Source organism: Ochlerotatus camptorhynchus, unplaced genomic scaffold, assembly GCF_037179485.1.
Source record: "Ochlerotatus camptorhynchus isolate MF236.1 unplaced genomic scaffold, CSIRO-AGI_Acam_v1.1 ptg000077l, whole genome shotgun sequence".
Lineage (NCBI taxonomy): Eukaryota > Metazoa > Arthropoda > Insecta > Diptera > Culicidae > Ochlerotatus > Ochlerotatus camptorhynchus.
The window spans coordinates 4,663,800-4,691,191 of NW_027040567.1; the positions used below are offsets into that span (position 1 = coordinate 4,663,800).

Consider the following 27,392-nt stretch of genomic DNA (forward strand, 5'->3'; position numbering starts at 1 on the left):
CGCCATTGAGAGAGACTTGGAATGTCCTATCTGAATGATAATGTTGAATGATCTTCACGTATCGTTATAATATGTATACGAGACCATCATGCCAGAGATTATCAAACGCTTTTTCAACGTCTAACAATGCCATGGCAGCTTGTCTCAGATACAGACTTGTTCGGCCTGAGAATATTGCTTACTCGAGTCAGTTGGTGAGTAGTCAACCGACGTTATCGAAAACCAAACTACTCCTCGAGTAGAATGTTATTTTCTTCGGCAGATGTTAGAAGACACCGGTATATTGCTCTTTCAAGGAGTTTTTATAACCCTGAGAGAAGGCTGATAGGTCTGTGGCTGGAAGGAGAGGAAGGATTCAGCACGAGGGAAAGTAGACAAGCCTAAGGCACCAATTGAAAATCATAGAATCTAGAACTCATATGTTTGAGCTCTAGATTCAAGATGTTATCGAAACCTGGAGACTTCATGTTTTTGGAAGATTTTATGTAGGCCAACAGTTCGTCAGCTGAAATCTCTGAAGTTGTTGGGAATCAAATGGAAGAAGGCTGCTTTTTCAGCAATAGCAGCCTCATGTGGATTATCCGTGATTATGTTTGCGTACGAAAGTTGTCAAATCACAGTCTTCTCAACAGGATTTACCAGATGAGCCAGTGAACCACTGGGACGATTCAGTGGAACCAGTCGTGGAATGGGTCTGGGCTAATTTTTTTTAGATTCTGATTAGCTTCCAAAACAACAATGACAAAATCGTTATTTGTGAGATCCACCATCCTGACCTGAATGATCTTTGTTAATCGATTACAATTGGTCTTCAAGTTAGCAGACCAGTAAGCTGGTACTGCCTACGAATGGTGTTACGGAATTTAATGCGGTCTTTAGTAGGGCTGTCTTTTTTTGTATACAGGGTGGAATCCGCTCACAGACACCTGAGAAAGTAACTCAGGGTGTGGGGAATGGGAGAATTGCACTCCTGACCCACTAAATCCCAACCTGTGCGCTTGGCCCTTGACCTCCCCGGAACCGCCCGAAGGCATTACTTCGTGGGAGGTGCCTGTGCGCTATAGCGCTCCTCTAGCCGTACTCTAACGCTCTAGTCGGGCAGTAGGCAACTGCTGCTCAGCACGCCACACTCGTTGTAGTTCCGAAACTATGTGAGTGACCGCATTCACCACCGCGCTCCAGTTCTCGGTAGTACCACGCATCCTAGGGACGATGTTATCCGGACTGGTATCCGCTCCGCATATCGCTAGCATAACGCTCATTTGTGGCTCGAAGCGTGGACAGGCGAACATAACGTGTTCCACCGTCTCTTCGATACCAGCGCACGCGGGGCAGGTGGGAGTACTTGCATGTCCGAACCTATGCAACTAACTCCTAAAGCAGCCAAGGTCTGACAGGAACTGTGTCAGGTGGAAGTTTACTTCCCCATGGCGCTTGTTGACCCAGCTTGATACAGAAGGTATCAAGCGGTAGGTCCACCTCCCCTTTGTGGAGTTTTCCCACTCCGACTGCCACCTCGTAATCGATACCGCGCGCGCGTTGTTGCGCACCCCTCGAACGCTCCTCGTGTTATAGCACTCCACATCCTCCTTAATGATGAGGCCGATTGGCATCATCCCAGCTATGACACAGACGGCTTCCCTCGAGATGGTGCGGTATGAACTGTCCACCCTCAAGCACATTAGCCTATCATCTAGTCAGTATCCAGTACCGCAGCCCACGCAGGGCCTCCGTATCTGAGGATAGATACTACGACCCCGGCGAGGAGCCTGCGCTTACTGGCACTCACCGCCGAGCTGTTTGACATCATGCGGGATAATGCCCCCACAGCCGTAGACGCTCTCTTGCAGGCGTACTCGACGTGGCAGCCGAAGCTGAGCTTATCATCGAGCATAACCCGAGCATAAGTAGTAGGGCTGTCTAGGTTCAGAGTGTTACTCACCTGTATGGATACAGGCACGTTTTGTTCCCTGGCCCGGGATATTGCCTCCTCGATGGATTGCAGACACCGTTCAACGTATTCGGGTGTCTCTGGTTGAACATCTTAGTCGATGGTTGCGTCAAATCAGTGTTGATATTGAGTCCAGTTGACACAATGGTAATTGCGTCGGGAAGTTTTGAACTGATGCACCGAAGAGCCAACTTCGGCCACCGGATAGTGGTCCGAGCGGTTCTTGGAAGACAACCGGATGCGAGATGTGGGTCAAGTTGCTCATGTAGATGACGATGGTGGCGAGAGTCCCGGACTCAAGATGTTGTACTGCACTTCCTTCAGGTCATTTTACAGGATGGTTCCGTTTTGATTGCGCCGACTGTTGTTCCAAGCTTGATATTTAGTGTTCATGTTGATGTTGACTTGTTTAGGGCAGTAAGCCGCAAAGATGGCGATGGGACTGACAGGAGTAGACACTTTAACCGCTACGGCTTTGATGGCAGCAGCCAACAGCAGATGTTTCTCCTTAGCGTAATGGCCACTCCTCCTCATCCAGAGCTGATTTGATCAAACCTCACGAGTTGGAAATCGGGAAGGTAGGCGTTAATTTTGGGCTTTGGGTGGGTTTCAGTTATGATGGCCATGTCGATGTTTCGATCATTGAGAAACTCAACGAACTCGATGTTCTGCCCATTAGCGAGCAAGCGTTCCAGGTGACTTGCCACTTCATAGGCCATACTTGATGACGGAAAGAGAGTAAATCTGGTCGTAACGTGTTTTGCAACTGCGCAAACTACGCATCAATTTCGTTCAGTGGTGGTGCATCATCGTGACGCCTGGATACTCCTGGAGGGAGGAGGTACTACGGGATGCATCTGTTGCCGCATACAGGGCTGGTAAATTTCATTTTCAATGAAAGATCTCACGCGATATCTACAGAGATACTTCTGTCACTATCATCGGATGAGAAAACGATGACAGAGATTTTCTTCAAAATCTCATCGATTTTTTTGTCATGACAGAACGTGACAGTGCTGTGATCATCGTGATTACTAGCTCATGTATTGTTATTAAAGTTACTTGTACCATGGAAATCTTAAAAATATATTCACTCTACCGATTACATATGGCTACTTGCTTAAATTCATCTAAATCAGTTAGAAATGTTGATGTCAAAACATGAATGCTTGATCATTGGAAAATGACAAAAAAGCTAATGATAGGTCGTTTCGTCTCGTGATAGTGAGAGGACATTTTTTCTCATTGTCACATGACGGCCGTGATATTTACCAGCTCTGGCCGCATATGTTTGACGACTCGACTTTGCCGGAGGGTTGGACACCCAGCAGTTATCGAGATCGATGAAGCAGCAGCAGCCAGCTGTTGAGCGCCGGAGTTGTATTTTTCGCCACATTTGCTGCAGCGACTGGCCATGCAGCCATTTTCGGTTCCATGGCCGAACAGTAAACAGTTCTTGCATTCGGTGACGTCAAGATGGACTGGCTTGTATCGTTCCCATTTCACCACGATTTAGGGCTCGCAAACATTGTTCAGATCTGTTATGCACGTTAAATTCTTCTCGAGGTGGCCAGTTTGCCTTCAATGGATACCGACATGTCCGGGAGGCCACGCAGGACTACCTTGAGGGGCTTGTTGGCTTCGAGATCGTGATAGAAATTGGTCACCTTCAGTTTGTCAAACTGCCTTGTAGTAGTTCAGCGCCGGGACCATCAGCTTGTAGCCCGCCGTGTAAAAGCGGATGGTTATTTGAAGACCTTTACTAATGTAATAGTCTATAGTCCCCCACAAGCCATCCGGGAATCCCTCTTCGAAGAACGGCGAAAGTTTCTCGTTCCTTTCCACCTTCGATTCATCGCCGTTTTCCAATATGACGTAACGGTTGTTCGCCAGCAGGTTCATTACCCGGTTGGGATGGCATTCGCGTTGACACGCGGTGGTTTCCCCATGCTGGGATCGTGCGATGCTTCACCAGGAAGGAGAGAGCATGAACACTATCACAATGAGCATTGCGAACAACTCGAAAGAGCGAGCTTAAACCGAACTGAACTGCTTAACGGTCATGCCAGAGATGCCACACTTTTTACAATTTCGATCTTTATTTTCATCATAAAAAAAAACTTTTTAATCTGTATCTGGCTGACAAAAATCCGAATAATTTCTTTTTGAGATCTTAGTGCGGATCTTTGTAAATCTCGTTGAAGTTCATTCAAAGTTCAGAAAGAGTTTGTTCAAAGTTTAGAATCATGACAAATGATTATAGTTTGCCTTTTATAGAGTTAATCTTTTTAAAAGATCGTGAAATCCTGAATATTCCACATCCACTTAATTAAACCCATTGAATTCCACTTAATTAATTTTGGTATCCATAAGGGGAAGATAACCATTGTTTCTGTTTTATTTTAGCATTCCGTTAACTACCCAATGGCATTACTTCATTATGATGGCTACCAAGCCTTTTGGGGATTTTCGTTACTAGAGAATTGTATAGATTTTTCTCCTTTACTTTACCTAAATCTTTGGTTATTATAGGTTCGGTAGGTTCCGATTCTACATGTTGTAGTTTCAACACATTTTTTACCAAGGGGATCAGTACTTAAGGGGGTCAGATTTTGATAAGTCTTCAGTGGGAACGACATTGATGAAGACTGCATATTGTAGTGGAAATATGTGTTTGTAATGGATTCCAAAATTAATTAAGTTGAATTAAATGAAAGATAACCTAGTTGGAGATGCTTATCAGACACTAAGCGTTCATTTTATACGATATACAAGGAGATGAAAGTTTAGAGATGATAGTTCCGTTAGAGTACGGCAGAGTTAAAATTGTATATATAGAGTAGAAAGCGAGCAAAGGTCAATATTGTGGAAGGCACGACTCGGGTTAAGAAAACCTTACATCCATTCTTACGAGCAATTAGAATTCAGAACAAATGAACATCAGAAGTATGTTCAAAATCAATTAATCAATTCATAACAAATTATTTTATTTAGTGAAAATGCGATTCGGATTTGGAGCTTGTAGAAACTTTCATTGATCGGAATGATATTCTACCTACTTAACGTAGTTGTCTAAGCTAACGTGCCAGAACCCTAATGATCTGTTGATCGGATCACATGCAGCAATCTCTGAACCTTTTGAATGGTAGCAGTTTTCCGTAACGCCAAGATCTGAAGGCCAGCCTCAGAATTTCTAGTACGCGGTGGGCTGTTTAAGATCATCCTCAGGATCTTGTTCTGGATCCTTTGTAGTTTGAGGTGATGAGAATTTGCGCAACTCTCCCACATTGGCAACCCGTACTCTATGAAGGGAAGGATTATTTGCTTGTAGACAACAAGCTTGTTCTTCAGGGATAGGGTGGATCTCCTATTTATAAGTGGGTACAGCGACCTTATCAAGATGTTGAATTTTGTTTTTGTTTTGTCAACATGCTCCCTGAAAATCAGTTTGCTGTTGCAGTTTGTTGAGTGTTAGTCCGAGGTAGACTACTTCTTTGGACCACTCCATCACTGTGCCGTATAGGCAGATTTTGTTATTCTCAAATGGAACAAGTCTGGGAGATTTTGAGTGTGGACAAATTATGACCTGGGTCTTCGCCACGCTGATACGGATCTTTCAGCTGTTGAAATACTCAAACAGGATATCCAAGCCTCTCTGGAGTTTGGTAGTCAGAGCTCCGATGACCCTACCCTTGTGGACGATGGGTGTGTCGTCTGGGAACAGAGACAACGATCCACCATCAGGGAGAGTCAGAATATCGGAGGTGAATAGATTGAACAAGACGGGCCCAAGTGATCCTTGGGGCACACCTGCACCGATGTTAAAGGCATCCGATGTGATCCCATTCAGAGAAACCTGGAACGTCCTGTACGATAGGTGATTTTGTATGATCTTCACGAGGAAGTTCGGAAGACCGTATCGATACAACTTGTATACCAGGCCATCATGCCAGACATTGTCAAACGCTTTTCTAACGTCTAACAATGCCATGGCAGATGTTTTAGAAACAGCCTTGTTCCGTCTAAGAATGTTTGCTACTCGGGTCAGTTGGTGGACGGTCGATCGACCTTATCGAAAACAAAACTGCTCCTCGAGTAAGATGTTGTTTTCTTCGGCAGATGTTAGAAGCCGGTTGCAAACTGCCCTTTCGAACAGCTTGGATAACCCTGAGAGAAGGCGGATGGGTCGGTGACATGAAGGAGAGGAAGGATCCTTCCCAGGTTTCCGAATGGGGATGACTTTAGCTAACTTCCAGCACGAGGGGAAGTAGCCAAGTCGGAGGCACTGATTGAAAATCACGCCATTCGATATAAGCCAACAGTTCGTCAGCCGTAATCTCGGATTCCTCGGGAAAGATGTTAGGAACCTGGTGGAGGGCTGGTGATGTTTTGTCCAAGATTGTGGGAGCTGACGAAATGTTGACCTATCGCGGCAACCTTCTCTTCAGTTGTTATCAGGTGAATCACTGAACCGTTGGGACAATTCAGTGGAACCAGCGGTGGAATCGGCCTCGGTTTAGTTTTGAGGACTTTTGTTAGTTTCCAAAAGGGTTTTGCACAATCTGGGAGGGAACGGATGTTATTGGCATAATTCTCATTTCTGAGTTCCACCATTTTGGCTTTGATAAGTTTGGTTAGACGGTTGGAATGGGTCTTCAAGGTAGGCAATCCAGTTCTCTGGTACTCAGCATGAATTTCATTGATTTGGCTTATGAAAAATAATGTCGACAAATAAATAATGAAAGCAGATTGAGCCACTCATCTGTCAACGTTTGGGAAAATGAAATGGGGAAAGGCATAAAACGGCTACCTCATGTTAGACGAAAATCTTTCATAAGTCGCGCTTATGATATTCTTAAGTCTATTCGCCTCAGTATACACTGAGGCAAAAGAACTTAAGAATTCTATAAGAAACACTTATTAATTTTAGCCACATGAAATCGGTATGAATTTCATTGATTTTCTTTATGAAAGATAAGGTTGACAAATAAATAATAAATCGGAGCAGATGGTAACCGAACCATGGACGTTGAAAATACGGGGCTCGTTTTTCAACGCTTGGAAAAATGTAATGGTTGAAGGCGTATAAGAGCTACCTCATGTTACCCGAAAATCATTCATTAGTCACGTTTGTAGAATTCAAATGTGTTGTTCATAAGCCAAGCCTTATGAAATTCTTAAGGTTATTTGCCTCAGTGTAGGACTTTTAGTCCTGCATGGAGGGAAAAGTTACGTTACCTCTTACGAATGTGTTATGCATTAGCATATTAAAGCCTCTATACTGGCGGAAGCGCATATCAAAACAGCCTCGCTCAAAGACATAACTTTTTTCGAACTCTTCGGATTACTATGCTCGGTACCAATTAACATAAAACATATAAGCTCTAGTGCACATTTTTCAGCATCCCTTCATCCACCTAGAACAATTCCGTGCAAATCTGGATTACACAGTGACCTTTCATGCTGTAAACTGCAAATCCTTTCAATTGCCATTAATTAGAAGCAAAAAGGTTTTCCACAGCCGATGGCTAATCCAATCCATTGCCCTCCACTTTTTCGATGCAGTTCACCCGTCAACAGTAGCAATCAGCGCCAACTCGGAGCTCATGAAACCGTTTCTCTCCACTACGCTCGATGTGGCTCTAATTCGATATAAACTGTCCGATTCGTACGTAGCAAACATCAATCAGCAGCACTCGTCTGTGTGTTGTCGGTCGTTTGAGATCGTACGTTAAACTGACACCGGCACACATTTTCACCTTCTTTCGTTCAACCGCCACCGCCAATTCCACCCAATAAGGCTAATAACCATTAGAGAGACACACGCGAAGCGCGCGTGTGACTTTTTCTCCCGGTGCTTGCGGCGACGCCATATGGGGGCGAAGGCAGGTGGAAGGATTTTCACGATCAACCTGTGTTGATTTGCCAATTATGAGCAAAATATCGATCTGGTTTAGATTACCTGCTGCCAGCTAGGTTTTTATGGTTGAGTGTGAAGATCTATTTTGATGATTTGAAAGCGAATTTGTTTCGACATCGAAAAGTGAATGCCCGTCGAAAATCCTTTCCCATGAATGAACCGAACCCAAAAGACAACAGCGCTAAATCATTAATCTAATTTCCACCTTTGGATTAAAAATCGCGTAGGACGTCTCTGCGTCCCGTCGTCGGTAAGAGTGTATCTCAAAAGCCGTATTGGATTACACTTTGAAGGATTTGCTGGCTTTGTACACACCTCTTTCGGTGCAGGGAACCCGGCGTAGGTTTTCGCTCGGTTACAATTTAATGGGTTTTTCGTGAACCGGCTAATGATTGCAAGCGTCACGCCGCTGACTGACACCCATATCTTTAGGTAATTATCGTCTGGCGCGAATTAAAAGGCACCCACAACTGTCGATTAGTGAAATAGTTGATGTTTTAAGCGAGGGGCTTAAGACTTTCAAATTAGTAACTTTGATTAATTTAGGTTACCATAGCAATTAGCTAACAGTTGTTTGTAGATTTGCTATTGTGGATGAATAATGCGAATGTGATTTTTCCGGAAAATAAATCATTCCCATGGACCGAAACAATGGCATGAAGTAGCACCTGTAGAGCTGGTAACGGATGAGGGATTCCAGTGGGTAATCGGAAGAAGTGCGAACATGATCATTATCTCCGTTGGTCAGTTGATCTTCATGGTTGAAGTAGATTGCTGGTTTTTTTTTTGATAAACCTGCCAAAGCACCAGGGTGTCAACCCTGAGCTCGGTTCGATACCTGGTCTTTCCCACAGCTACTGCGAATCATAGCCAGCAAGCGCCAAACTATCTTTGCTCGGTAGCAAAACGTCCGACACAAAGTAAAAATCACAAACGGTACTCATCATAATAGCAACAACAAAAGGCAACACTTTCCTCTCCGATCGCATCGAAGGGGATGCTGTTAAGTGACCGCAGCCCATGCCAGCTTTACCGTGAACACCCGGATCATGACCAGAGCAAAATTTCGGCCCAAAAGTCAAAACAATAGCGCCATTTCCGCACGGAACCGCTTCAGGTAAAGGGTATTACCAGTCATTTGCAGGTAATTACCGTTAGAGAAAACATTCGGCACCACCATCGTCATCATCATAATCATCATGATCATTGCGAATGTAATTTGGATCCGTTCAGGTGATGAAACATACGATTTTTTTTCTGCCTCATTATGATCTTTATACCCTCTCTGCATGTGATATATATTTTCCCAGCCAACTTTCACCCTACAAGATGGGCGAGACCTTTGTTCGAGTGAGCGGCTGTGGCAGCGGAGGGAGATGTTGATGGTGTCAAACCGTCATTTCCGATAATGGCAACATTTAGCGTAGTCTTTTGTTTTGTCATCATGGGTTTCTCGTTGACAGTGACACTCCTTATTTCTTCCTGAGTGTGTGTCATGTGAATTTGAGACTTTGAGTCTAGGAGGGAAATCTTACCACTGTGAATGCGATGTAAAGGTTAACAGCCGTAAGTGTTGTGAAGTGAGGGTTGTATGAGAGGTCTCTGCGACAGTAGGTAATGGTTTTTGTTTTGCAGTATACATGGGTAAGAGTACTTTGAATCGGCGAGGGGTGGGGGTTCATTCTTCGTTTCACATTAATACTGAAACACGTTTTATTAATACTGAAACACGCATAACAAACGGCAGAATCAATGTGGACAAGGCATATTTCCTCTATGCTCATGGTTGTATGCAATTTAGCAAAAATTGCGGATCTCTAGGTCTACTTTCAGGAAAATACAATTTTCTTGATGGTTCCGGATATCAAGAGGACCGCTTTCTGGCCCCCTGGTAGCAGGATCGAACGGTGCTGGCGCTTTACGCATGGCGCTTTACTCATTTAGAAAAAATCATTGCCTACTTTCAGGAATTAACCATTGCTCCGGTGATTCCGGATATCCAGTGGACCGTTTTCAGGCTACTCAGTAGCAGAATCAATATGGTGGTAGCATATTTCCTCAATGCTCATGATCATTTGCTAATTTTTTTTTTTTTTGATCTCTAGGTCTAGGAATTGACCATTTTCCGGGTGAATCTGAAGTTCCACAGAGGCAAACCACAAGGCCTATCGGTTCCCTGACTGTTTCGTTCGAAAGTAGATAGTCATACCTTTGAAATAGTGGCTCAATCTTAAAATTTGGCAACCAAATTGAAGACAATCAGGCATGTCAACATGAATCGACACGCTGGTATTCGGAGGAAATTTTGACGAAATTTTTGTCAGTTAAGGGAGATTATATAACGTTATCAGGATCTCTCTCAAAACCACATTAAAACAGTATTGTTATAGTTGAAGATGCTAATTTCAAATAACAGACTGTAGTGGTAATTTTTATACGATAGATGGAGTAGATGAAAGCATAGAGTTGATAGTTCCGTTAGAGTACGGCAGTGTGAAGATTGCATATAGATATTAGAATAGCGAGCTAGGACAACTTTTAAGGAAGGTACAAATCGGTTTTTTCATCTCTCTTTACCAAACTCCCCCTTTGGAGAGGGATGGTGAGGGGTGCCCCCCCCCCCGCCACCACTGGCAAAAAGAGATGAAAACCGACCCGCTCAAGTACCAACGGTGTGTTTGAAACAGTTCTACCGATTTTTACCGCACTTCAGTTGTTATTTGAAGGAAGGCATCCAGTCGTAGGTTTGGAAATTGCAACTATTGTTTACCCCTACCCCACCCGTGTCCTCTCGAGACCGTCAAGTCGACGATGACAGGAGCACATATCGTGGTAGGGGTAAACGTTGGTACTTGAGCGGGTCGGTTTTCATCTCTTTTTGCCAGTGGTGGCGGGGGGGGGGGGGGACACCCCTCAACATCCATCTCCAAAAGGGGGAGTTTGGTAAAGAGAAATGAAAAAACCGAATTGTACCTTCCTTAAAAGTTGTCCTAGCTCGCTATTCTAATATTTATATGCAATCTTCACACTGCCGTACTCTAACGGAACTATCAACTCTATGCTTTTATTTATCTACTCCATCTATCGTATAAAAATTACCACTACAGTCTGTTATTTGAAATTAGCATCTTCAACTATGTAAATCGTTGACTTCACGTAGAAGTAATACTTAAACATATAGTCACAGTATTGTTAGTTTTTATAATGGCTTTAACAAACAGACGTACAAAAAGTGATACAGTAATAATAAAAGTTTAGAGTAGATACAGTCCCGATCATAAGTTTGGGGTCATCCTTTAAAAATCATGTTAATATTTTTTTGCCCATATCTCTGCCATTTTACGTCTGATTTACGATCTTTATAGATCATTTCAAAAATATTGACTGAAAATTAGTTCACAGGTAACTGGTTTAATAAATTTTACAATTTTTGGAAAATAAATCTTCTCTTAAAATTACAACCTTTTCCCAAGTTCACAGTGAATATTCCTGACTGATATTCTCAGAATTGGCTCGGAATTTTTTGGAACTGGAAGTGGTAGCATAACCAGTGCTGGTAAATCTCATTGTCATTGAGCAAATTCACACAAGATTTACAGATAATTCGGTTCCTCTATCGTTCCGCCAAATTGAGATGACGAAAATACACTTATCTCTATCATGAACTCACTGCTTGAAAGATTAAAATTTTCGTCACTTCTCACTCCTACAAAAAGTCTATCATGACACAGCTCTTGTGACAGCCACAGAAGGAATATTTCTCTGTCGCATCCAAAGCCTACAGTGACATAATAAAATTTGTTCAAGCTTTTACTCATCATGAAATATTTCACATCGACGTAAAAGCAGCTCCAAACTCACGCTTAAGTAGAGTTACCCTTTTATTTCTTTAAACAATCAAATAGTTCTACTACTAATATCGTCACAATAATTCTTATCAGCATCATTGCACTTATGCTATATTTTTATAAATTGAGCCGGAAATGTTCTTAAACGGCTTAAATCACCATCGAAAAATGTCAGCATAAAAGCAAAAGCTAACTTGAAGTGCCAAAAGAAAATTGTTATTCACCCACAAATTTACCCGATATAAGTATACTACGATGAGTGTGCAAGAATCTGTCACTTGGCAGAGCAAAGCACTGAGCAAAACAAATAATGTCATTGCATTGCAAAACATACAGTATTCCGTGGAAGAGTATTTATTCTTCACAGAATACTGTGAGTAGAGGTTAATTTCTTGTAATGTGTGATCAAGTCTAGTTGTTAATAACAATCGGCCTGCCAGGATCATAACAAAGGGATTAGTAACATGTAAGATTGTATCAACGTTGCTGGATTATTAACTGTTTTAAAATATTTGTAGATGGACGTGCAGGTCGATCCTAAATGCGGACATATCTTTGTACTTTGGACCAAGCCGTTCCGGATATATTTCAAAGCTTCATCACGGACTGCTACTTTTTTCAATCTATTCTACTTGACGAATCCATATATTATCATCAATGAGGAAAGTTGCTATCGTCGCTATGGTGGTGATATGGTGCGGAAACAGATCTCTCAAGCAACATTTGAATAACCCAACCCATGCTTGGAATAGTGTCTTGAAAGGATTGAAGCCGTTCAGCACCCTAGTGGTATACTTGCCTCTTCTTAACATAACCTCTGAAGTTTGCTTTTTTGTATTGTATAAGGAACTTGGTTTTGAAGTAAATGTGTTAAACTTGCCCTGATAAAAGGTTCTACCAGCAGGGTATCGTACACTTAACTAATTACAGTTACGAAAGCTTATTCAATTAAATGTAGTATTGGCAGATCTTATATATGTGTACAAGCTTAAGGCAAACAAATATATTTATCTATTTCACATCCAAAATGTTATTTTATTTCATTACAAGTAGGTGTTGTCAGATTTATCTTATTATTTCATTCCAATTCAATTTAATCCTTTTTTATAGTTAGTTGAAATCTGTCTCATTATGAAAAAGATGATGACTCTGCAATAAACATTTTCCAATCATGGAGTGTTGGTAGCACCTTCTGCAAAATATCCATGTTGAGTTTTATAATAAGGATATCCTCAAGTGTATCGTCGGATAAACCCGCCCTGATGTTAGACAGTACTAGTGCCAGTGCACTAAACGTACGTTCCACGGACACCTGCGTCGATGGGACGGAATGGACAACAGTTGCTACTGCATAAAGTTCCGGATGAGTATGTTTTCGTGCCATCCAGTGCTTCCAAACATCATAAATGTTGTCTTGGTTCCACTTCTTATTGCCGAAGTTGCTTCCGAAACGATGTAACGTGTGGTTCTGATTCTGATACACTACACTGAGGCCTTCCAAATAGTTTGGTAATGTAGTCGTCCATCACATCGACCGTGTCGGCTTTGGATTTTACAGCAGCTGTAGTTGCTGATGTGCATGGTGACAGGGATTGGATTTTGTTCCAAGTATTGATAATAAAATTCTGAAAATTGAAAGCATAATTTGTCTAAGTGACTTATCTTAGAGGCTGTCCATATCCCACGTGGGTTTTGGAGGGAGGCGTGGGTATGTTAATTCAGAAAGTGTCTACGGTTAATTTTATTTTTAAATTTGTATCAACGTGTCACAAACGGTTTATGAGGAATATGGACATCCCTGGACCCTCTTGGAGTATCTGCCTTGGACAGCCTATTTTAATATACTATTACCTGTACCGTTTCTTTTTCTGCAGCAGCACCAAAAACAGTAGATCCTGGAAAATTGAATCTTGGGTCAAGATATACAGCAGCCTTAAATGCCATATTTTCAAGCAATTTCTTCAGCCTATTTTGAAGCGCTTGAGCCAACGCGATGCTGAGAGGGTTATCCGTTTCACTTTCTACCATCAACGTTGCTTGAAGCCACTGAATGTAGAACTCACTCAATGGAACGTGTTTGTTTTGTAAGTTTTTCGTCAGTTTGTAAACGGGCTTGAACGCAGACAAGTAGTTCTTCATATAGGTCCAGTCATCATCCGGAAATGCTATGAAGAAAATTTATAGTATATTTCATCATGATTTCATTATGAACATATATCATATATTGCTAGATTGTTATTATGGATTAGATGAGTAGTTATCTGGATTATAATCTATGTTATCATTTTCGTTCGAACTCGTTCCATACAACATTTTTTTTGTATGAAAAATATGGTTTGAACGAGATTAATAATATGGAAGAATATATACATAAATTGTGCTTCAATAATCGATGTCAAGTGGTCACCATCAACACTTTTGGGTCATTCGTGGGGAATTGTATGGGGAATAGATTTGAACTCGTGACTTTGGCATGACAGGTATGGATGTTAACCACTACGCCGGGGCTGTCCCCACTCGATACTGACAAAATTATCTATGGAGCCCTATCAATTATGGGATGTACGTTTACGTACATACACTTTTTGCATACTTATTTTATATGAATAATTTTATGACTTTATGAGTTAATATGAACAAGTACTGTCTGGACGGAGGTAATAAAAATTAGATATCTTACCAACTTCCGGATACTCTTGTCCAAGTAGGATGTAGAACGACTCTTGTTTGAGGATCGATTTTATCATTTTGTATCGTCCACCTCATCGAGTATAGCTCCATAGGGGGGCCTTGAAAGCTTTGGTGTGGTCGAAAAAGATTGAGTACTTTGTTTTCCTGGTGTCTTTAACGATGTCTGTGATTTTTCTTATTTTTGGGTCATTCTTTGTGATCACATCCGTAATGGCCAATTGTAGAGTATGTACACTACATCTAATGAGATTAAGTGCACTTCCGAATTCACTGGTGATTCCATCGATCATACCACACTCCAGTTCTTCCGCGCCCTCTTCGTCCATGAGAGATTCCAGTGGAGCAACAGAGATAGCGGCTAGTTTTTGCATTTCTTTTATTGCCGCAACCATATTGGCACCGTTGTCAGTTGTCGCCGAGAAAACTATTTTGTCCTTTAGAAATTTAGCAGTCTGGGATTGTTTAACTTCCATCATAGCTGAAATAAATGGAGTATATTAATATTTTGAGTGAATACTGCAAGGATTTATCTTTTTTTTTTACCTAGAGTCCTTATAACGATTTCCCCGTCTAGTTCATATTGGACGTTGAGACCGATGATGTGACGTCCATGCCTAGAAGCTGAATCTATCTTGATGAATACAAGCTTACCCTCCATCTCATTCCTGATGAATGCCCGGATTTTCTGAGCCGTTTCGCGGATGTGAATTTTGATGTTCCTTCGATTTTCATGGCAGATCAGTGTTTCCATAATGGGATCCAAAAGCATTTTGAAGCAGTTGAATGGGAGGTGGTGCTGAGTCACCAATTTCAGGCATGCTTCGTATAAAAGCCGTTTGTTGATCGGGAAACTTTGTTTTGTTACCAATCGTGGCTTTTTGGCAGGAGATTCTGTTTCTTTGAGCAAATTTTTACTGATTGCTGCCTTTGGATGCTGAGTTCTGAAATGACGAATGAAATTTCCAACATCGTATTTCTCCTGGACGTAAGAACATCCGCTTGTGGGCACAATTGCACAAATTGTTTTTCCACCTTCTTTTCTAACGTACTCTTCGGCAGCAGCAGTATACGTTAGTTTTTTCTTTTCTGTTTGATTTTCCGCCAATGTAGATGGGTTCGGATCAGGATTAGAACTCAAATAATTGCAACTAAATCTGGTACACGAGTAACTTACAGTTTTGTAATTATCGCACTGATTTAAAGCGCTCCATATAAAAAAGGCGTGACTGTTAACATGTTATATGCATAAAGTAGATTGATAATCCAAAGACTGCTGTTTGTTGGAATAACAACTTTTACACGATAAGTTTTTGAAAATAGTGACAGCTGCATCTCATTAGCGGATGCCAAAGGCAGAATAAAATAAATTGCAAAGAGATCGAAATCCAAACAATGCAAATTAAATCTGAATTAATGTTTTTGAAACATGCCATTTTCAGGATACAGTAAAGCACTTTAGTAAAAGTGTGGACGTCTGTCAAAAAGTTTTCCAATCGCAGTGCATTTTGACGGTTTGATTGGAACACAGTTTGACAGACGTCCACACTTTTAGTTAGAGGACTTTAGTTTGTGTATGTGATAGCTGATGAGAGAATGAAAATTTCACAAATCTCATTCCATCTCACCTCCTCACTGTGACATACGAGGTATTATCAATCATTGAGGGAAGAATGAGATATTTTTTTTCATCACCATCATGACGAAGGGACTGCGTGATAGAATCATTCAACTTGATAAGTAACGAGTAGAGAATTTGTGATCCTTCATTAGGTTGTAAGAATTTGATAACCGCAATATTGTCATTTTCAAATGATGGACATGAACTTTGTCGGATAACATATCTTTTAGCCCTTTTTATTTAAAAACTTGAATCCACTTGAATCGACTAACAGGCAAAGGTAAACAAACCACCATTGGATGTCAAACTGATTGATGGGTAAACAAACCACCCGACAATGATAAATTTGACATCCACGTGCACAGAGCTATGTGCATGCGTTAAAATGAACCGAGTGAACAGTCAACAAAAGGCAGAAAAACTACGCGAATTTGGACCGAACAGCTCCGCTTCAATTCGAAAGTATAAGTTCATTTGACAAAGAAAGACAAAATGAACACGAGTCAAGCCAAAATAAACAGCATGAAAACTGATCGAAAGTGGTTCTGTTGATGTTGAAGGGGATCTGCTCGAAGAGAAGACAGAATGAGATTCAATTGAAAGCGATGGTTGACAGCTTCGTCGTCGCTTGGCGATTTTCGATTGAAAGTGACTTTGTTGGGCCCTGCCAGGATAAACTTTGATTCACCGCCGTCAAATCAAGTGTCTATTCTTCCAGCGCACTCGTGAACCATGCATCAGTCGCATCATAAAAACAAACGATAGCAACGTTAATAAGAAATCAAAGTTCCGGCAGTTTTTAGCTGGTTCTTAGAATTTCGTTGACACACTCTTTAATAGGTGAACAATTCTCCCAACTTCCAACCACATTTGCTCCTGAAAGCTATTCTGTGACATGTTTTCAAACCTATTCTCAATTTCAACCGAGTTTCAGTTCCCCATGCACAATAAATTCCAAACATGAAGGAATGCAATATTGCTCCCACATCAGATGCCATGATTGTATCAACGTACTAATTTTCCTCTCTCGTTTTCTCTTTCTTTTTCAGGTAAGGATCGGCTGACTGTAAACCTGCAACCACCCAATTACTGATCACATCTATTAATAGTGACCTACCGTAACAAGTGGTATCACAGAGAGCATGCAAATCAGCAACCAAGCACCATATACTTATTAAAGTGAACGGCTAACCTATAGATTATCCCCGCCGATGAAAGGGAGAACCAGTTCTGCAGCACTACCACCGACGCCGCGCCATGTTGCATAATGTATTCATCGGTTCCAATCCGAAACGCATCGCGTAAAAATAAACACATACTTGCCGTCGCTCGTCGTGGCGTGGCACACCTTTTCCTCTTGCTTACTAGAATTAAAACGTGTTACATGTATCAGATTGGATCGAACCACCTAGCGGGGACATACCACGCACCTTGATCCGACTACCTTGGTGCATGTCGCTGCTGCGAGATTGCAATCCATTTGTATCTGGGTCTCTAGAACGATGTTCTTGTATTGCTCCACGTTGGAGCAAAAACAAACATAACTGGAAAAAAATGTGACTCGTTAGCGAGTGTCACTTGCCGGTTGTAGCTATGTGGGCACTTTCGTTATCTTTTTCTCCGATAGATAAATGTGTCAACAGTGCCAACTCAATCAGGTTCAGCTGGTGGACCACGCAGCTTGAAGAAACGATCTAGCACGCCTTCAAATCCCAACGTTGAACCGTTGAGCGTTCCATATCTGTGAACATTCCAACCGTGAACACAGTTACACAAACATTGCATGCCTATCAAACTCTAATGAGTCGCAATCAGCTCCGAATCAAAGAGATGATCGGCATGACTCCAAACACCACAACCCAAAGCGAGAAACAATCAACCCTTTTCTTTACGCTTCACAAGACGCTGCCGCTACTCGATTCTAGCAAGTCACCCCCTGGTCTGTACAACTGTTGTTTCCAACTTCCAACTACGAAGCTGAAAATTCGAGACCCTAATCGCGGTGGTCGCTGTGCTTACACTCGCTTAGTCGTGTGATTGTAGAAACCTAACGCAAAGGGTACCACGTGCCAAACCGAAAGAAAGCGGTAAAGATCAAAAGCGAGCAGGTCGATCTAAACAATTAAGGTTGTTAGGGTGAGGTGAGCGGAAATCGGGTGTGTAACGATTAAGATTCAACTTCAAAGCAATTACACGACGTACATGCGTCGTGGCTACGGTGATGATGACGACGGCGACGACGACGGTGTGTGCGGTCACAGTTTAATTGTGATAGATGAGCGTGAGAAATGTGGGTCTTTGGAGCAGCGTGCGTACTTTGGGAGGTGGAGTACTGTATTGTTGATTTTTTGTTGGTGGTCATGAGGAAATTGGGGCACCATTTGGATGATAAACGATCTTGGATTTCAGGAATTTGCAGAGGATTGAAATAAGAAAGCCAAAGTGAACTTGATTACTAGAATCGGGTTTCCAGTAAATCTGTACAAATTTTACAATCGTGGCGTTTGATAACGTGTTTCATGAAAGCTTTAAATGATAAAAGATAAAGATCACTATCTCCCATTCTATATAGATTTATTCACCGTCCACCGACTGCAATCACGGATGACCTAGATGAAGTGGTCGAATGGTGATAGACTGCGCCTAGACGGCTAATAGCTCCCTCGGGAACTCATAAAAGCTAACTTTTCTCTATCAGCAGTAGTATACTGTCGGCGAATGCGAGCAATTAAATTTTATAACCTTCAACGACTAATTCCACTTGCACCGACCGAGTGCAGAGGGATTATGAACCAGCAAATGAAGTTTCCCCAGAAAGACCAACTGCCCTCCACGTTGCCTCAGCTGGCCGAGTGTGGGTGTATTTTATCGAAGAAGCATTTCCCAAAAGATCATCACCTGAAACACAAACGCAAACCGCTCCATATGTAAATTGCGTCCCGACCGCCTGAAGAAGAAAATCTCCAACCAACCAACCGTTTATTGCTCCGGAGCGATAAACGAAACGTGAAACGATAAATTACGGGAAAACCTTCGTCCATTTCTCTAAGCGAGCTTCGCTACAACACTGATCGTGTGTCGGATTGTTTGTACCATACCATCGGGATGTGCGGCCGCTACTGAGTTGCTCAATGGCGGTGGGAAATGGGGTGGGATTAAGGTGGGTTGGTGGCACATATTCAAAATGCGTCTGTTTGGGCGTAGTGCAGACCGGTAGCTCAAAGAACACTACATTCGGCGCAAATAAATTTAATTTTATGATCATTTCATTACTGTGCTTCGCTTGCGTTTATCGGTAGCTTGAGCTACTTTCGTTTGGTGGTAGTTTGTGTGAGTGTTTGTGTTTTAAACCAATTTGTGTTAAAAAAATAAAATAATCGGCTCATTCCTTCAAAATCAGTTTCTGTCCCCATTTTCAACAAAATCAAGTAGTCGATGCTTGGGACTAGCATTCATCCTCAATATGTAAAAACTACAACGGACAGCCCTATGGGGTTGTACACAATGGTGACGTAGGACTACGTAGTCTTATATAATAAATCTTATTTGTTACCTGCAGCAGGAGCTTGTGTTTTGTGTAGGAATATGAATTTTAGTGGGGTTCTCTCTGTTTATACTCTTTAGTATTACGCGCTTGACATAGATGGCCCACAACGACTCACGAAGAGCTACTGATTCCGATCAATAGCGGCGCGGCTTCTGCTCATGTGGGCTGCAGTTTGCTGCTTGCAGTCAGCCTTTTATTGTGTACTGGGGACAATGTTCAACGCCACGCGCCGAAAGCACTGCTGCTGCTGCAGCTGATGCCGACCATTGGATTCCACCACACACGGTGATTGGAACTGAATCCAATCAACGGTTGAGGCCACCCTTGACAGCTAGCTGGTTGCGGGGAACCTTACGTTGTGTACTGGAGAACACCACCACTCACCACACGGTGATTGAATAAACACCATTTGGTGAGAACGGATCGAGTTCAACTTTGAAATCTGTGTTAGGGAAATCGCTTTTCGCAGGCAATCGCTGATAAATTTAACTATCATAGCAACAGTTGCACATTCATGCAATTTTAAATAGTGACATTTTGAAAAATGATAAAGTCTCAGATGCGTAGGAATATTTCTGATCGATTGGTGATAATATTATTGAAATTGGTTCAGGGGCAGCTGAGTTAATAACGTTCAAAGTCTTTCATAATTTTGTCACATGTTACATTTTCTGTTTTCACAAAGTGCACCCCCATATAGAAATTACAGACGTAGTCCTACGTCAAAACTGGTGATCTCCAACTAGGCAATACCAGCGCCAGCCACGCCCGAACAAAGGTCAAGAAAGGAAAGGGTAGGAATGTGTTGGCGTGATACCCGCTATGTTGAAAACCGAAATATCCTCTGCACTTCCGTGATAAATCACTGGAGTGTTGGATAAAAGGTTTGGATTTGCAGCAGGATTCGTTTTGGTAAACGATAAGCTGAATTATTATTATTATTATTATTTAATTTTATTCATCGGACTATTGTCTACATGAAACAACCATAAAGCTAAAACAATTCAAGTGTTTCTAATCCGTGCCAAAAAGCGAGATGAAGATTCCCCAAATTCGAATAATTCTTCGACAGCCTTAAACGTACGCATCATAGTTGTTAGTGGTTCGTTGTATCCGAACGCCGTTCATAGTCTAACGATCCTATAAGGCGAAAGAGCTTGGGATTGAATCCACGGTCTTCTGCTCAGTATGCAAAAACACACCAATGACCGATTTGTTGTTATTCCAATGTTTTCACACTAACAAATAAAGCGATTAACAAATCTTGAATGTGAAGGGGCTTGAGATTAGTCCCATGATGTTCTACTCAGTAAGCAAAAATGGTCACTCTAAGGCCACCAAGCCCCTTATTTCACATCATACAAGCTACGATCGCGTTGTTGTTGCAACCATTCAAAACGAGCCCCGCCGGCGACCTTGATATTAAGTTTCACAAAACACACGATAATCAATCGATGTAACTATAAGTCTCTTTCGCTTTAGTTCGGAGTCTTTTAGCAAATCGCTTTTTTTTTGTGTTTGTAGTAGTTGTTACTCAACCTGCAATTTTTATTAGGTTAGATTAAGAAACAATAGTTGTAATTCAAATCCATTTACATTTGAGTCTCCGCTAAATTTGAAACGAACAATTATTATATTAAGAAGTAGGCTCAGGTCAGTACTGCGCTTGTAATAATTGAGTTAATTTTAAGCAAAATATAAATAGAGAAAAACCTTACAAAAAACTACAAGGGACAGCCCTATGGGGTTGTTCGCAATGGGAACGTAAGAAATACGTGTTCTTATATAATGAATCTTATTTGTTAACTGAAGCAAGAGCTTGTGTTTTGTGTAGGAATAGGAATTTGAGCGGGGTTATCTCTGTTTATCTTCTTCTTCTTCTTCGCATTTCAAGCTTATTGCATATCGCATATCAGCTTATTGCGTGCTCTCAAATTAGTGTTCTATGTTCTATGCACTTCCACAGTTATTAATTGAGAGCTTTCGATGTCTGTACCATTTTTGCATTGGTATAATTGTGTGGCAAGTCCAATCATACTTCTAAGCCCAGGGAAGTCGAGAAATTTTCCAACCCGAAAAATTCCTGGACCGGACCGGGAATCGAACCCAGCCACCTCCAGCATGGTCTTGCTTTGTAGCTGTGCCTTTACCGACTGAGCTAAGGGGGGCCCCAGCTAAGGGAGGCCCCAGCTAAGGGAGGCTCTGTTTATACTCTTTAGTATGACGCGCTTGAGATAGATGGCCCATAGCGACTCACGAAGAGCTACTGGTTCCGATAAATAGCTGTGCAGTAGAGTGATGCAAAATTAGAAATTTTCGCTCCACAATACTTAAACGATTCCAAATCGGATCCTGACTAACCTCTCAAAATTTGAACCCATTTGGTGAGAAACTGAGATGGCACAAACCATTTGAAGTTTGTATGGGAATTACTATGGTAAAACCAAAATTTTTGTTCATGTCTATCTAATAATTCACCATATCGGTCTGCTTCAAAAACTTTCAATTGTACTTGTAGGAAATTTTCCCAGCTACAACTTTGCTCAACACCACTTTTTGATTAAATGCAAGGATCGAATGTTATCAATGGTTCAATGCGCTGATGTCTTATGATCATGCTCAATCAACTGCTCAGCAGGCAACATTGGTGTTTCTGGGGCGTTGAATAGGACACAAAAATCATGGCTACTATGTCACACTGCAAAATACAGTGTTGCCTATATGAAAATTTTCTATTAGAATGGCTATCGAACTGTTCCGCAGCTCAATATGGAAAACGACTAGAAGGCAATGAACAAAAAGTTGAGATTTCCCATAGTAATTTACATGTAAACTTCAAATAGCTTGTGTGAAGTCTGTTTCTAACCAAATGAGTTGTAACTTTGGGAGGCTAATCAGGACCCGATTTGAAACCATTTAAGCACTGTGGAGCGAAAAAGTCAAATTTTGCATCAGTCTACTGTGCAGCTTCTTCCACCTTCTATGGATGCTCGTGTGGGCTACACCTCTCTGCTTGCAGGCAGATTTTCGTTGTGTACTGGAAAACACCACACTCACCACGCGGTGATTGAATAAACACCGTTTGGTGAGACTGGATGGAATTCAACTTTGAAATCTGTGTTAGAGAAATCGCTTTTCGCAGACAATCTATGATAATTTGAACTATCATAGCAACAGTTGCACATTCGTGCAATTTTCAATAGTGACATTTTGAAAAAAAAATTATAAAGTCTTAAATTTATCAGATGCGTAGAAACATTTCTGATCGATTGGTGATAAAATTATTTAAATTGGTCCAGGGGCAGCTGGGTTAATATCGTTCAAAATATTTCATAATTTTGTTACATGTTCCATTTTTGGTTTTCACAAAGTGCACCTCCATATAGAAATCACAGACATAGTCCTACGTCAAAACTAATTGTGGAATATCATTCACACTTAAAGAAATATAAACTTCTATTATCTTATCACCTAATCATTAGTCAGTCATCGCTACGTCTTCATGACATGACATGGCTATAATCTATACGTCACCGCGGTCATCTGCGAGACGTTGGTCATCGCAGTGGCTGATTTGCAGTGACTTGCATGTAACATCTTCCCCCTTATGTAGCCTTAGTTTCTGCTTTGGCGTCATTTTCCGGTTCCACATCTAGTAGTGCAAGCTTAATGACAGGTCTCCGTAGTGTGCCACCCGAAGTAACTACTTCAGCTTGTCGCACGGTCCCATCCTTTCCAGGAAACGTAGGTCAGGTAGTGCCCTCTCAACTTGTAGACTTGCCTAAACTCCTCGAACTCAGATTAGGCCGTATAGATGCTCATTCATATCGAGCTAGTTCATCTCTCACATATAAAGAGCAATGATGTCAAATCCAAAGAGCGCAAAAGAGCTCGAACTCAGATTGATGCTCAAGCTGGACTTCCAAAAACACGCATCACCATAGAGGTAACTCTGAGACCAGAAGGTCGTGAAGAAAAGTGCTCAAATTTTTGGCTCAGCTCTGCTACTATCTTCAGTCCCAAGCTAATCGATGCACCCCTCGAAACATAGGAAAATCCATGAACCCCTCATCTTATCTGTCAAACTTTCATAGTAAATCAAAACAAACATATTGCAGTACTAGAATTTTGACTAGAATGGGGTACGTTAATCGATTTGCTTGATACCAATAGGCTAGTCAAGTAGTGAGCCAATTTGAAATCGTTAGTTGCCACCGGTTGGCATCACGATGAGTGATGCGGGGTTCATTCTTGAGTGAGGCGTGATTTACATCGGCTCTGCACACCAAACAACATTTTGAGCTTCGGGATGGACTCGGTGAAACCGTAAATATAAAACTTCGTTATGCATTCGGAGAGAGCACACACGGCACGGTTCTTCCCTTCAATATTATGATACACAACAAGACATTCAATGGACTATAGGGTCATTCCCAGGGAACGTAACATTTTGAGAGATTGATGTTTTTATTTAAGTTAGGGACCACTTTTTGGGTTGCTCAAACTCAAATCAAATTTTATGCACATATGCATACGTTCCATAATGTTTTTTTTTTTCTTCAATTCGTGGTTGTGCACTTCTTTCTCGAATACAATACAAAATCACTCATTCATGCGCACTGGGTGAAACCATCAAGAGCCAAGCTCTCTACGAAAACATCACGCAGCTCCAAGTTTACTGCTCTGCGCGAGCGCATCACGAAAGTAAAATTTCTGCTCTGTAGGCAGAGTCGATGTACACTAGGGTGCTTCATTCTGAAAAAAGTGATGAATTTCTGATGGGCCACCCTCCAGTTCGATTCATAGCCCCAAAATATGAACCTGTGCAAAAATTGGTAAAGATTGATGAAGGTTTAGAGGTCGCGCCAATGATTTGAAATTTGTATGGGAATTACTATGGAAGAATTTAAAAAATCGCTTATATCGCTATAACTTTGCTTCTACTTGTCCAAATGTCGAAAAAATTTAGTATGTTATTGCTATGGCAATAAACAAAAAGCCTACAGTTGCTACGCTCAGTTTTGCAGCGTATCAAGAATTATAAAAATGTGAAAAAATGGCAAAATAGGGTAAATTGACAGATGAATATGTACAAGGCAACAACGCCAATTTCATCGCAACAACAACAGGCTTGTTGATCATTGTCATGACAACCACATATTTTTTTTTTTCAACGTTTGGACAACTACAACCAAAGTTAGAGCAATGTAAACGAAAATCAATAATTTCCCATACTAATTCACCAAAATCTCCATACAAAATCCAAATCATTGGCGCGACCTCTAAACCTTCATCAATCTTTACCATTTTTTGCACAGGTTCATATTTTGGGGCTATGAATCGAACTGGAGGGTGGCCTATCAAAAATTCATCACTTTTTTCAAAATGAAACACCCTAATGTACACCCGAGAACGAGCTCCGCATCCCTCTCAGCGATGCGGGTTGGCAAGAGCCCAGCTTGAACATCAAGTATAGCTCCGGGAGAGCAAAATATATCATCATCAAAATATGCTGGAGCTCAGCTTATTGATGACTCTTGATGAAGCTTTTGGCAAACCTGCTCTCAACCACCTATTCCTGACCTTCTCATCCGCTATAACTATCAACTCACCCTACCAACTCGAGGGGCCTCATAGCCTAGTCAGTAAAGGCACGGTATTACCAAGCCGGAGGCGGCGGGTTCGTTTCCCGGTCCGGTCGAGGGAATCTTTCGGGTTGGAAATGTTCTCGACTTCCCTGGGCATAGAGTATCATTGTGCTTGCCACACAATATACAAATACATGCATTGGTATTGGCATCGAAAACTCTCAATTAATAACTGTGGAAGTGCATTTAGAACACTAAGTTGAGAGCACGCAATAAGCTAATATGCGCTAAGCAATAAGCTTGAAATGCGAATAAGAATAAAGAAGACCAACTCACCCTCTTTGACTGATCGCACATTTTGTTGCAACCACTTGGTCCTCCATGCTATCGTCGGCAAATAGTTGGTGATCCACCTTTGCCAGATCCTGTCCAATGTGTGCTGCATCATGTCCCAACTGCTCCTCAATGACTCTTCTTTGCTTACAGGCTGCTTTATCGGTTGTACTTCAGTTGAACTTACCAGCAGGAAGTGATTTGGGATTATCGCTTCTTGGTCTGACTTTTGCAGCAAAAACTGTCACCAGCGATTTGGCATCCAGCTTACGTTCCGTGAGAACCACGTCTAAAGCCGATTTGATGGACTGAGCCATCCGTTCCCAGCAGCCTTCCACGTGTGGTGCTGAGGGTGGGTTGAACCTCCACTGCGTATAGGTGTCCGGGAAGGTACTGCTTAACTTCGCATTGATTTCCTCGATTTCCTTTTTTAGCTCCAGGCTGACCCCGACAAAATTGGTACCGTCGTCGGAGTAGATCTCTTCAGGGGCTCCACGTTGAGCAATGAACCTTCTTCTTCTTCTTCTTCTTCTTCTTCGCACTTCAAGCTTATTGCATATCGCTTATAAGCTTATTGCGTGCTTTCAACTTTGGGCCCATGCATTAATTATGTCACGCTAAATCGAGCAGAAAATTACGTGACGTTTTTCCTATACCTAATGCATTGCTTGTCACAAAATCTTAGACACCCCCCTCCCCCTCTTAGAGCGTGACATAATATATGCATCAACCCTTAGTGTTGTAGATGCACTTCTACAGTTATTAATTGAGAGCTTTCGATGCCTGTACCATTTTTGCATTGGTATAATTGTGTGGCAAGTACAATCATACTCTATGCCCAGGGAAGTCGAGAAATTTTCCAACCCGAAAAGTTCCTAGACCGAACCGGGAATCGAACCCAGCCACCTCAATATAATCGATTTGTACCAAGTACGGCCCGAAATAATCGACCCCGATGAAAGTGAAGGCACGTATATGCGGCGTTAATATTACCGTTGGAACCGGTCCCATCTTCGGTGCCCATGGAACGGACTTGTACACTCGACACCACATGCATCGAGTCTTCGTCAGGCGTACGAGATATGGAAAATCTTTGGCGAATTTCGTTCATCACTGTTTCATCGTTGGCATGGTCACATCACATGATGATCATGTGGTAGAATGATCGGGTATCTTGCATCGTACGACAAATACTCTGCTGCATCGATCCGACTGTCTGCTCGAAGGATTCCGTGCTCATCCTTCATCGGCGACAGCTTCGCAATTTTACTCGAACGCTCCAGTTGCTTTCCTTCGTTCTCGGGTTCTCTGCTACGTTTCATCGTTGCCACCTCATCAGGATATGCGTCCGAATGTACCAGCATCCACATAGTGCACTCCGCCTTTTGCAATTCCTCTCGGCTTAATTCTTTCGCTGTAACTCGAACAGTACCCTTGGAGGCTTGACGTAGGTTGTCCAGGAATCGATGGACATAGGCAACGCAACACTGGACAGACGAAAGCTAGTCGAAGTTATCCGTTTCTATCTTCCACGTTTTCTTCTAACCACTCCCTGGCTTGGTCGTACAGGAATGCAGGTCCACGATACCAGCGGCTTTCGATTTCGGTTGATGGCCTCTTCCCCACTTTGTTGCTTCGTCAGCGACGTTGGTTTTCGTTCCGATCCAGTTCCATCCACCCACCGTAGACGAACTGATGATTTCGTTGACTCTGATCGTGACAAACTGGCGGTAGCGATGTGAATCCGACGTGATCCAAGCAATTACTGTTCTAGAATCACTCCAGAGAAAGGTGCGAGTTATCTTCACGGAATGATGATCTACGATGCCTCAGACGAGCTCCTGCAGGAGTGCTACTTTGGTCTTCGATGAGACAAGGGTACATCGAACTTCTAAA

At 42.0% G+C, this 27,392-nt stretch overlaps 1 protein-coding gene and 1 pseudogene across 1 annotated transcript in view; one reads left to right on the forward strand and one right to left on the reverse strand.

The window, feature by feature from the left end:
* Positions 1–27,392, forward strand: part of LOC135697737 (frizzled-like) — a 359,620-nt gene that overhangs the window by 51,576 nt on the left and 280,652 nt on the right. The gene's annotated exons all lie outside the window — the stretch shown is intronic.
* LOC135697641 (uncharacterized) lies at positions 12,849–14,886 on the reverse strand (annotated as a pseudogene).